This window comes from Spea bombifrons, chromosome 2 (assembly GCF_027358695.1).
Source record: "Spea bombifrons isolate aSpeBom1 chromosome 2, aSpeBom1.2.pri, whole genome shotgun sequence".
NCBI classification, from domain to species: Eukaryota; Metazoa; Chordata; class Amphibia; order Anura; family Pelobatidae; genus Spea; species Spea bombifrons.
Window position 1 is genome coordinate 56,987,635 of NC_071088.1, and position 10,464 is coordinate 56,998,098.

The 10,464-nt window shown below is 40.5% G+C and overlaps 1 protein-coding gene across 3 annotated transcripts in view; it reads right to left on the bottom strand.

Annotated features, from left to right (window-relative positions):
• EPS8L3 (EPS8 like 3) overlaps positions 1 to 5,289 on the bottom strand; it is a 98,379-nt gene extending 93,090 nt beyond the window's left edge. For 2 of the 3 annotated variants that reach the window (XM_053454304.1, XM_053454302.1), the window contains exon 1: positions 5,097 to 5,288. The gene's annotated coding sequence lies outside the window, so the exon portion shown is untranslated. Of the gene's footprint in view, positions 1 to 5,096 lie in introns of all 3 variants that reach the window. The other variant, XM_053454303.1, reaches the window with a different exon arrangement.
• Between the last annotated feature and the right edge of the window lie 5,175 nt (positions 5,290 to 10,464).

The following is a 10,464-nucleotide window of genomic DNA, read 5'->3' on the forward strand; positions in this document are numbered from 1 at the left end:
AATATTTATTCACCACACAGATATATTTCTGAACCTATTACACTATTGTATTGTTATTTTTCTCCACATGTCCATGCGCCCCTTTTGTCGATATACTGTTGTGATACACTTGTGAGGAGTGTTGTTTTGGGAGCTGCAGAACCTGTGGGGAGTATATATATTATTATATTCTTTTCACTTTCAGACACGTGAGGGTGTTTTTTGTTTTCTTGTATTATGATCCTGATTGACCCTGCCTGGACTTCAGATTCTGGTATCAATCCAGCTTATTTATAATTTATTTGACTCTGCCCCAGATTGCTCTACTGTGTATGATCTCTGCCCATCTAGTCTACGTTGATACTGTCTGACCCTTGTCTGGACTTCCTATTCCGGTACCAATCCAGCCTATTGCTGACTTGCTATTTTATTCTACTTCAGATTGCTCTACTGTGCATGACCTTGACCTGCCTAGTCTATGTTCATATTCTCTTACACTGCCTTGACTGCCGATTCTTATTTCGATCTGGTCTGTTCCTGACTTGCTATGTGATTCTCCTCTACTGTGTAGGACCTCAGCCTGCCTAGTCTACATTGCTACCGTCCGACGTGCCTGTATTGCTGATCCTAGTCCCTGATCCAGCCTTTTTCTGAGAGCAAGGAGAATTTGTCATGCAATTCTTGCACATGTCAGAAGAAGTCGCATTCTCATTGATTCTGAAATCTATGGGAGTAGCGGCCGCCAAACACATGTATGCTATCTGTATACATCTGCTAGCATGTGTGATTTGTTTCTGCTTCTATGACTTCAATTGGAGCACTACTTAGCATATACAAGAAGTTTATATAGTGATACTTACTGGTTTTAGTAGAGGCAGGCAGAAGAGAATTCAAATTATACAGAAAACAAATTTGCATGCAGTAAAATGACCGCTGACAATTTGAACTGCGTTGCTACGGACATCTGTTTTCCCATCATACCAACAACACTCGTGGTTACGGAGAGGAAGGTCATTTAGAAACCCTGGTTCATTTTTAGGACCGGGATTCACCCAGCCATGGTATTGGAACTCTGGACTGGCTACTGAGCAGGCTATTACTGGGGATGTAAAACAATAAAAAAAGAGTATTTCTCTAACCAAGTGCTTATAAAATATTAAATCTAGACATTGCACTGGCTGAGGAAGTCATGGACTGACGAAACGCGTCACAGTGAACGTATTGAGCACTTTTTATCACAATTTATCTTAATTAAAGTGTTTATTATTTTTTTTTAAAAAAATAATTACTTGAAGTATCAATAAATTGTTTAAAAACTTTTAAATTAATACAAAACATCTTGAGTGATTATTCTCAGAAAGGGGCTAGAACACCACCTTAAGAGTGTCCATATGTGTCTTTTATGAGCCTACATTTTTAATTTGGCTCTGAATACGATGAGCAGACTGTGTATAGGTTTTAACATTTTCATTTTATACAGTGATTTTTTTTTTGCACTATGATGTCTCTCTTTGCCTTTTATATTTCATACGATATCTGCATTTGAGAGACATCGATTGAAAACCGCTGACCGACCTATGCACGTTTGAATTTAAGTATTTTAAGGTTACTTTATAATCTATAGATTTAATATTTTATAAGTGCTTGGTTAGAGAAATATTCTTTTTTATTGTTTTACATTTGTACTATTGCATATTTAGTTCTCACCATAGCAGCTTATTAACTATTATTGCTTATCTTATATCTGTTATTTTAAGAGCAGCCTTTTTTTTTAACCTCTTTTAGATCTGTATATTACTGGGGATGTTTTCGATGCTGACACTCAGGTTCCCAACGTCGAATCAAGTTGCTTTTTGGAACATAACATCCTCGGACCCTGAGCTTTCCATTGGTACCCCAGGATTGATGCCACTCCCTCTGCATCACCCCGTAATTATGACTTTGTTGGTTGGGCATTGCTGGCCATAGAACCGTATAAAGGTGTCGGGCTGCCTGGTAGTTGATGGGATTATATTCCTGATCCAATTACCGTATGGGCCCAAATATAGGCCGCCCACCGACGTCGAGGGGAACACCCCCATGTAAATGAAAAAATTGGTGGGGAACGGGGCGTGTCAAGACCCCGCTCCCGCGACCCGGAGGATTCGGGTCTTGACCCGGAGAACCACCTAAGGCATTTTTACAATTGTGGACGACACCAATTTCTCATGTCGTATACCCACACAAATTATAGGGTTTTTTCAGTACAAGTGGGGATTTCTTATAATATGATTTTCATATGTATAGTTCATCATTTTATCTTAAAGATTTTTTTTTTAACTGTAAATCATACTCAGCTAGTGCAAATAAGAAATAAAATCCCAAAATATATACATATACATGTCCTGAGTTTGGTTACACCTCATATGTCTAGAATTTATTTTGGCAGGTATGATGCAAATATTAAACAGTGTATATATTTTTCCCAAATTGTAAAAAACTTCACTACCACTCTCACATCTCAAACAGCTACATAAAACTATGTGTTTCTTAACAATAGACAAGCTAGGATATTTGACATATTTTGTGCATTTGATTCCCCACCAAACTGGGTGTCTGCTTTTCAAAAAAAAACAAATTTTTGAACATTTTTTGTTCAGCAACATCCTCAGAATGCCTCACATGCATATATTTGGCATGTGTTAGGGCCAAAATTGGAACATGCTTATATGGGTTTTCAAATTTGGGACCCGATAGGAGCCCCCTATTCAAATTATCCCCAAAAAACACATAGGAGAAAACCCAAGGGATTCCATTAAAATTCACTTTGGCACATATATTGCTATGTCTCCTGGATTTATTGCGCAGCATATGCATAATTACACAAAATGCCCCTAATTTATGATACATGCATAGGTTTGGTATGTTTTGGGACTGTTATGAGACATGCACATTCTTTTATTATTTTATAGTTTAAAAGAGTGCATTGCACTCATCCCAGATGGTGTCTCTTGAATCTCTTTTAAAACAGAGGAAACCTATGTGACATAGAGCACTGTACATGTCTGTTTCTCCCTCTTCTCATACTCCTGCATATGAAGATTTAATTGGAGAATTAATGTTAACCATATATCTTAATCAGTCCAGGATTTATGCAAGTATTATCAGGCAGCCCATCTCCTGCAGCGTCTAGAACGGATTTGCAGCTCCCTCAGAAGACTAGGCCCCTGGGAATCAGCATAGCTAAATAGACAGGGAGCATGTATGTGTGTGGGTGAGTGCATGCTTGGGGCATGGGTGTTTTTGATTGGGGTATGTAAATGTAGGGGCGGGAGTCCCTAGGGGATAAAGGGTGACCCCGGTCACTGTCACTTTTTTTCAGAGACAGCTAACAGACTTACCTGCTTCCCACCCTCCCTCCCTAATTTTTATGTACTAACTTTCTTTTCTTTTGTCACAGCTGGCGGTTTGTGTGTCCTTGCCGGTCGGGTTTTGGTAAGTTAAGGAGTTTGGATGCTGGAGTGAAGGAAGGCTCAATCCTCCCCTGACATCTGGTGTTTTTATTGGACTTGCTCACCGAGCTTATGGTCGGCTGGTGGTTAGCATTGGTTGTGGGACAGCGGAAGTTAGCTGTCATTTTTGTTTGAACCGGGAGGGAGGTGAGTACCTGTGGTTTGGATTGTACAGTGGTGAGTGGCCGGCAAGGACGGGGTTAATTCAGTTCCTGTGTTGGTTATGTTTGAATGTATTATGTACCGAATCGTAATATTGTTTGATGTCATAATGCACATTACTACTGTTATTTCATATGACACCTTCCCGATTAATAAAGAAGTTTAAAAAAAATAATCTTGTGGCCTGTTTTATCCAGTTTCAGTCCCTGTGTCGTTACTTGGTGGGTTTAGGTGGTAGTTGGTTTGTGGTGCACCGTACACACTATCTACATACATGGGTTTTTCTAGCGCAATCACTTCTTTAGATCTTCAGTGCTGTCTATGGATCCGTGGCCTCGCCCATTTGTTGAGGGCACAATGAGGGTATGGGCTACTAGGGGAGTGTTTTATCTTCCTTCTCCTCGTGGTTGATGCCTCTAACAGGATTGGGGTTCATCTGCCAAACAGGATTTCTCAACTGGTAGCGATGGGGTTTGAGGCTTTAGGACATTTTCGATTGGTAGGAGAGCTTACAAGGCTCAAACATCACATGTACTTTCAGCTCATTCATCACATCTATTCCCGGTATATTTTTTTTTCTGTGGTAAAAGCCTCAAACCTTATTTGGTCTTATAATTACAATAACCTTATGTCTATCTGACATGTTTAAACATCTTCACTGTTTAACTTTCTACCAGCCCCTCAGTGACCTAAAACTTCTTTACATTATGTCTAAGCTGCTAACCCTCTGGTAATAGACTAGGACCAATTGTTTTCTCCCTCTTTGAAATACATTCCCCCCTTTGTTAAATACTTTTATATTTTAAATGTTTATACCACATTCTCTCTTCCTCTTCTTTTCCTGAGCTAAAAATGTTGAGATAATTTGGTATTTCCAGATTATTTTATTTCTGCATTCACTATTTCAGTAGCCCTTCTACTAATTATATCCAAATAATCTATATCCTTATAGATATGTCTCCAAGACTGTACACAATTCTATATGTGAAGTCTTACAAGAGATCTGTAAAGCGGCATAACCACCCCGGTCTTTCTGCTACTGGTGCCACTAGCTAGCTCACTCCTCTTAAAGGTTCAGTAATACTAAAGTACAGTTTCCTATGGTACACTAATGAGTTGGGGAAATATTGCACACAGTTACTTAATTTATATAAGTGTAGTGGGGTTATGTTTAAAGAGCAAGCCATGTGTAAAGTGCTGCAATCCCCATAGAAACCAATGGAATGCTTAAAATGGCTCAATTTTTACTACTATGAACCAGAATCATCTCAGTGTTCCTAGATCACATCACTGAAACTGCCAACTGATCTATCTGATCTGTCTGTTTCAGATCATATGATTTTTAAATTGACTAGAAGCCACCCAAGGACCACAGAAAGAGCTGTATCTTGTTGCAGCAAACTGTACTTATACTAACCACTTTTATAAAGTTTCCTTGAGAAAATAAAATCAGTATATACATACCTTCCTATATGACGCAAGGTGGTTTTCTTGTTCCTTCTTAGTGTTTGAGTGAAGCTCTTGAAAAATCAGGGAAGACTATAGTATGGTAAATCTGCGCAAGTATCCAGGCAGGCAGCACCTTTGGGTTTAGTAGTCTTGCTGGTAATCACTCTTACAAAGAACACTCCTTTTGCTCTTTGCCCAGGAATATCACACCCCTTCTGTGCTCCACCTCATCTATATTTATGTAATATAGTAATAAAAAGAATTACACCAAGTTATTTATGCTCTTCCTCTTGATTTGCGCATGTCTTTTATATCTTTGTCATACAGCACCCACCATTATTCTTTGTTACATAGTCACAATACATAGCCTACATTGTCTCTTCCACACATGCTCAACCACACAAATGAACAATATTTTTAACACACCAATCTCTGCAAATCATAGCAGAAATGCAAATTCACAGTGAATAGGTTTGGTGTTGGTCATGTTCCATGCTACTATATCCTTTAATCATTAGTCTGTAATCTACTGAGCAACATGCAGGTGCAGTAATAAACGTAAATAAGTGCCATCTGTTATGTATGTCTAAACTCAACAAAAAAGAAAAATATGGACTTTGAACATGACGTATAAGAACACATAGATAACGGATTAGCACTGCTTAATATGCTGTTTTATAACACAGTTTTTCAAGTTTCAAAGTCATGACTGGCTTGAGGCCCCAGGCACCCTTGAATATAAATACTAATCATGGTTCTCCAACTTCTCAAATATGAAACATACAAATACAACATTCCATCAATTCTGAGTGGATCATATTTATGTCACTAGTGAACCTAAATGGTAGGATCTTCTTTCTTCGCAATGCAAGGTGCAAACCCAGGTGTCGAAGATGATGCATTAAAACTCCTTAACATACATAGCTCTTTTATGCTCTTGTATGCACTGTTTGTATTGTCAGTGACAGTGCAAGGATATGATGTTTGAATCAATTACAGTAAATATTGCACATCAGTCAAAATTGTTATCCAAAATTCCATTTAGAAGAAGCCTGTTAAGCATTTTACAAAGTTTGTGGCAGGGCTTGGCTGCCTTACCTGAATAATGGAAAATCTTGTAGGTTATGTTCCATGGTCTGGAATCTGGCCACATCTTCCACATGAAATCACCTAAAAAAATCTATAGCTGGCTGTGGGGTCACATAACATCAGGAGGAGTGTTGCAAAAATGTAAGCTGCTTTAAAATGTGGAAATCTCCGTGCCCTGGGCTCCTGGAGGGGACTGAGGGCCAGCCTCCTCCCTACAGACTATGGGCCCTGGAAGGGGTTCTGTTTTTGGTACAGGGGGTCCGTTTGGACTACTTCTTCCCTATAGTACAGAGTGCAACGTTTCCCCAATTACTAGAGACTCTAAAGACTGTGGAGCTCGGACACAGAGTTGGGGTACCTCCATTTTGGGATGAGGTTTTATGTGTGGTGTTATGCTATCCATCAGGTCAGGACCTACAGGACAAAGACCTCTATGGCAAGTATTTGCACCAAGATTTGATTTCCAGACGGTTTCAACCAGAAGTCAGGGAACCACCTGTGTTTACCATCTTCCCCACAAACTATTTTAGCAACCCCCTACTGGGTTGCGGATTTCTTTACACTTTTTATTTTTGTTTACTTTTTATATATATTTTCCCTTTTTTAATAATTAAACACTCATTTTGAGCACTCTCACATTAAATCTCTGAACTTGGGGCCATACATTTTGTTTGGTTTTTAGCTTGAAGTAGAAATGTTTGAAGGTTCCAGAGTATTCCATAGTGCTGTTATTGTTGAAATGTAGTGCTTGTTTACTATAGGTGTCTAGTGATTACATAATCCTATACCCTGCAATTAATGAGAAGACTTCTTAGTTCTTAACTTCTGTGCTAACTAAATCTAATATTCAATGATAAAATTAATATTTTACTCAACTGAACTTTGTTCAATCAGTGTTTAATGACAAATCTAATCTTTGTTCTCAGTTTTTAAGCTTACATCCACTTTACACTTTCCTGTGACACTGTTGTAATCCCTCTATGAAAATCATTTTTCATTCAGGCAACTCTGCAAGTTGAAATAGTTAAGAGGTCATTAAAAATAATGTTTCAGTAGGGTCAGAGAAATAGACAAAGTATCCATACACAGACACCAGTCTATGACAAGTCTCATTGTTGTGGAAGTGATTGGTGCCTATGGGGCTTTAGATGAATAATTAGGTGAATAACTCGACCCAGAAAAGATCCATGCTGTGATAATAGATAACATTGTAGCAATCGAGCTAGAAAACAAAACAAAACTTTTTTTTTTGCCAGAAATACTTGGAAAATCAAAGTTCATTTACTTAGGGACGAGAAAGCGAAAGAGGAGCTCCTGATACTAACTAAAAGATTATTTGATGATTCTGTTGATACCTTTCCAATAAACAATTGGTGTGCATTCAAAGCGGTATGTTGAGGTCTCTTTATAAAGCTAGAAATTCAAAGAAAAACCGTTGCCGTCTACCTCTGACTGTAAGAGTTCTGATATAGTTCTGTTTCCAATATTTCCATGCGTTATATTTGTTGAATGTTTCTTTCATGCAGGATTTGAGTGGAATTAAAAAGTCATTCTGGATATTTTCACTGCTCTCCCTAACAAGTCCTATTTTATGACAACATGAAGGTCCGAGTCACTGACGCCTGGGTGCAAAAATGTTTTTGGCGCCCCCAGGTAGGTGTGGCAATATTGCTAACGTCCCCCCTAGCAAACATAACCCCTCTAACCAGATCCATTTTCTAAGGCAACCACCCCACTTCTTTGGGCACCCCAACTTCACCATGTAACATGGCACTTTCCACCCAGCTTTGTCCAAAAACAGTCCTTCAGTGCCATCTTTGTCACTGCCATTTTGGGCCTAAACAGGTCATCAGTGAGATATTTGCCCTCCCCAAACAGCATTACACTAAATGTATCAGTGACATCCGACACTCTGACTTTAAAAAAGCTTCTCAGCGAGAGGGACAAAGCCGTAGCTGGCTCCTTTCATGCCCCAGAACAGAAAATTGTGCCCCCACTATATCTTTGCAGAGGTTATTTTGAGGAAAGCAAATAAATTGGAAATTCATGATATTAGAACTAATGATATTAGAACTATTAGAAAATTAAAAAAATTAGTAAAGCAAATTTCCCCAAACCCAACTGACAGGGGTATACCACAACGTCCATCACTACAACAGTATAACATATCATTATTTAGTGATCCAGACACTGAGAGTGGTACAGTGCATCTCTTATCATTATAGCAGGACAGATACAGGCAAATTTACGGCATGTCTTCCGTCACTATATACTGAGCCAGGCTCTGACGGTGGTACAACATAACTCACAATATCACACCAGTAATATCACTTTTTACACCACGTACTTGTAGGTAAAACATGTGTCCAATAATTATACATTATGAAAGGCCGGTTTAAATATATAAGGTGACCAGCTAGTAGAAACTATAAAAAAGGTTGGCCTATCAGAATGCACAATTAAGAAGGGCTCAGAGGACTTGCCCCAGCACCCAGGTTGCACTCAGAGGTCTTGCCCCAAGACCTAGGTTGCACTCAGAGGTCTTGCCCCAGCAACCGGACTGCACTCAGAGGTCTTGCCCCAGCACCCACATTGCACTCAGATGACTTGGCCCACCAACCAGGTTGAACTCAGAGGAGTTACCCCAGCACCCAGATTGCACACATGGTAACTGCCATCTTTCTTTCTCCTCATTACCGCATTTGCTCAATTATAAGACGACCCCCCAAATCTGAATATTAATTTAGGAAAAAAAGAAAAAGCCTGAATATAAGACGACCCTATAGGAAAACAGTTTTACCGGTAAATGTTAATTCATCTAATCTATTTTTTTTTCATAAAAGCTATGATTGAGAAAAATATTTTGGTTTTATTTCCTTCTATTTTCCAACCTGCCCCAGAAATGCCTTATACCCCCTATATGCCACTGTGCCCCATGATATGCCTTTTAACCCTCTACATGCCACTGTGCCCCATGATATGCCTTTTAACCCTATATGCCACTGTGCCCCGTGATATGTCTTTTGACCCCCTATGTGCCACTCTGCCTCCAGAAATGCCTCATACCCCTATATGCCACTGTGGCATTTAGAGGGTTAAAAGGCATATTATGGGGAAGAGTGGCATATAGGGAGGTTTAAGGCATTCAGGAGGCAGAGTGGCGTATAGAGGGTTAAAAAGGCATTTCTGGAGGCAGAGTGACATTAAGGGGGTTAAAAGGCATTTCACAGAGCACTCTGCCTCCAGAAATGCCTTATGCCCCCATTTAACATTCCCCCCCCAAAACTTACCGGTGCTTCTGACTTCCCTGTCATGTAGCCGGGGCAGCATGTAGATCCCACGCGAATCGCGTAGACATCTACCACACTGCCCCAGCTACACACCGGGGTGCCAGAAGCACCGGTAAGTGGGGCGGGGGGGGAGACAGGAGGATCCAGGTCCCCTGCAGCTGAGGGGGATCTGGATCTAAGTTGTCTCATAGTCAGACCTATTTGAGGTCTGATTATAAGACAACCCCGATTGTAAGACGAGGGGTATTTTTCAGAGCATTTGCTCTGAAAAAAACCTCGTCTTATAATCAAGCAAATACGGTAAGACAAGGTTTTTTTCAGAGCAAATGCCCTGAAAAATACCCCTCGTCTTATAATCGGGGTCATGTTACAATCAGACCTCAAATAGGTCTGACTTTGAGACTATGATCCAGATTCCCCGCAGCGCTGCAGGGGACCTGGATCCTCCTGTGTTAAGGAGGTGTGGTTAGCAGCGGGGGTTGTCTGCATCCATCACACAGACCGTTCCCGGTTGTCAGAGATCAGAGTTCCCCGCACCGGTATCAGAGATCAGAGTTCCCCGCACCGCTGCGGACAACACACCGGGAGTCATAAGCACCAGTAAGTTTGGGGGGGCATAAGCCATTTCTGTAGGCATAGTGCTCTATGAAATGCCTTTTAACCCCCTTAATGACACTCTGCCTCCAGAAATGCTTTTTAACCCTCTATACGCCACTCTGCCTCCTGAAATGCCTTATACCTCTCTATATGCCACTCTGCCACATAATATGCCTTTTAACCCCCTAAATGCCAGAGTGGCATATAGGCAGAGGCGTATATAGGGTATGGCAGCTATGGCACGTGCCATGGGCGCCATCTCAAGGGGAGCGCCGGTGAGCGGCTTTTAAATGGCGGGTTTTTTTTTTGTTTTTTTTGATGCAGAGGAGAGAGAGGGGCGCCTAGGAGGTGTGGTTAGCAGCGGGGGTTGTCTGCATCCATCACACAGACCGTCCCCGGCTGTCAGA